Source organism: Gossypium hirsutum, chromosome A04 (genome assembly GCF_007990345.1).
Source record: "Gossypium hirsutum isolate 1008001.06 chromosome A04, Gossypium_hirsutum_v2.1, whole genome shotgun sequence".
NCBI lineage: Eukaryota > Viridiplantae > Streptophyta > Magnoliopsida > Malvales > Malvaceae > Gossypium > Gossypium hirsutum.
Window position 1 is genome coordinate 10,281,126 of NC_053427.1, and position 2,927 is coordinate 10,284,052.

A 2,927-nucleotide genomic window follows, 5' to 3' on the forward strand; every position below is an offset into this window, starting at 1 on the left:
CACATATATCAAAAGTCACTAGTGCTAAAGCAAAGCTCTAGGCCTTGGGAGATGATCTTCTATTGCCTAGAGATTTGACATCACTAATCTTGAAAGAGAAGTGGATGGTACTATCATTATCCAATCTATGTCTGATGATAAAGTCTCTAACATTGGATTATCTCCTTTGATTGAAGAATGCTGAATGCTTCTCTGCAATATGACTTTTAGGTCGCTTAGGCATGTCTTTTGAGAAAGAAATAACTATACAGATACGCTAGTTTAACTTGAGAGCGATTATTAATTTTCTTCATCCTAAAATGATTATCTCTTAACAAAGTTTGTTTTATTCATGGAAGACTCCAACCAGCCATTTAAATTCCTTGTTACTATGTGATTTGTATGGATGTACTTTGCACCACATAATACCTTAATTTCATTTTAATGATTTCTAGTTCCTTTATTGACAAAAAAAATTTTATTCGTTTGGCATGGAAGATACACCTAAATGAACAGGTCAATTGTATGATTCCTATGAACAGGTCAATTGTATGATTCCTTATTATCAATTTGTACATGCATGTCATACCAAAAAAAAAATGTACATACATGTAAGGGCGAAGTCAGAAAATAATTTTGTGGACACAATTAAATTATAAATTTTGATAAAAGTTAAAATTTTATTATTTTTTGTGGTCAAAGTGTAATTTTATTATTATTAATTTATAATTTTATACACTGTAAAAAGAAAAATGTAATTTTTTAATTTTTTGGGGGCTAGTGCCCCTGCTTGTCTCCTCCCACTGCTCCTGCATGCATGATATTAATGCATTAAGATGTGGCAAACTGTCGGTGGTCCAAACTGTACCCTCACAATTATTGAGCTTACCAACCTGACATGAGGCAAACAAAATTATTGAGTTCATCATTTTAAGATGTGGCTTAAAATAACGTTGAATTTCGGTTAACTATTAATATATTTTATTAAGTTTGTGTAATATATTAATTGATTTTTAATGTAGTTATATTAGGAATTTTTTTATTTTTTTACAAATTAAATAAATTATTTTATTTTGAAGATAAGTAAATTATATTATTATAAGAGTGTTTTTATAATTTTATAATTTTATAAATTCATAATAGTTTATAAATAAAAAGATTTAAACAAAAAATACTATAAATTTTAAATTTGTAAATTTATCATGCATCATTTAATTCTTATTTATATTTTTAATAAGGTTAAAATATGTCATAAATCTCTGTACTTTTTAAAAATTAGAAATTTAACTCTTCGTACTTCAATTTCATAGAATTTAGTCTACATTTTAAATTTCAAAATTCAAATCCAACGGGTAACATTGTTGAATTTTTTGGGTTAAATTTATTGTTGTAACCTTTTTTAATTAAAAAAATACTCACTTGGTAGCTTGTAATTAAAAAAATAAATTAGTAATTAACTTGAAATTAACAAAAATAATATTAATAATATACATTTAGACTTGAATTTCGAAATCTAAAAATTTTCTTTAAATAATTATATTTGATACAATTATTTATAAAGATTTCATCAACTAAATTAAGTTTGGGATACAACAAACTACATACCTAGAGATTATCATTTTTTACAAGCAATTTGATCCACACCAAACAAAGATTAATCATACAAAAATTATCATAAAATACTTTTACAATCATTTTTCAAAATTAAATATAACATAAACAGAAAAAATTGTTTGGGTATTAGGGGATTAGAGATGTGGATTGGGAGCCTGGTAAGGTTAGAAGGAAGAGCCATGAGCAAACAAGTGAAGGAGAAATTTGGCTATTTTGAAGTCTTTAAGATTTTGTGGGTTTCAAGTGAATCCCAAAGGGTAGAATTTTATAGCAAACTTCACTAAGTATTATATATAGTTCCTTTGAATATTCAATCTAGGATGGCACCAATAATGTTTCTTTTTTTTTTCTCATTTCGCTTTCCACAATCCTTATATCTTTTCTTAATTTGGTTTTTATTTTTTAAAACTAAATTTGAACTTCATTCTTAATTAAAAAAAAAGGCCAAATCACTTTTTAAACAAAAATTTTGACTAGAACATTAGTTTTTTAACAATTTTGACATGAAAACCCACGTGACAGTTTACAGGACACTAGAATATCGAACCATGAACGAAGAAAGACGTGCGAGAAAAGGAAAAGCATATTGGCTAGTGATTATGAGGCCCCAATTCTTGACTGGAGGGGACACCAAAGGCCTCCGCCCTTCCATCCCATGGATAGAATGTATTTTATATTGGCATGTTACTATTTATCTTATATGTTACGCCAACAAATAATTTAAAATTTTTATAATATGTATATAAAGTTCATAAAACTAAAAAAATAGAAGATTTAAAAGTTTAACATTTTAATCTATATTTTCGTTAAAATAATAATAATTCGACTCTTTTTAAAGGGTTGATGATCAAATATGACTTTTTTAAAAAAAGGCTGATCAAATTTAGTTAAAAAAGAAAAAAATATATAAATATTAAAAACTAAATTAAAAGATATTTTAGTATTTTGACTTGCTATCATGCAATTTTCACGATGAATTTTTTACTGTTAATTTACTTAAATTATATGGATTTGGTCGCATTTTTCTGGATGTGATTCTCTCAACTTAGTCTTTGGTGACTAAAAAATTTGTATTCTCCTATTAAAATTTTTTATTATCACATAACATAAATTGGAGGGAAGGCATAAATAATTATACTTTTATGCACTTTTGAAATTAATTTATATATTAATTGATGCGTGAAACTTTTTCAATGGATATATAGTTTGTCAATATATATATATACACTTTTTCATAGCGTCACTGGTAGCTTTTCCCACAGCTCTGCATTACTCTTCTACTGATAAAAAGAAAATTTATAATTATATTTAAAATATTTTTAATAGTGGAATAG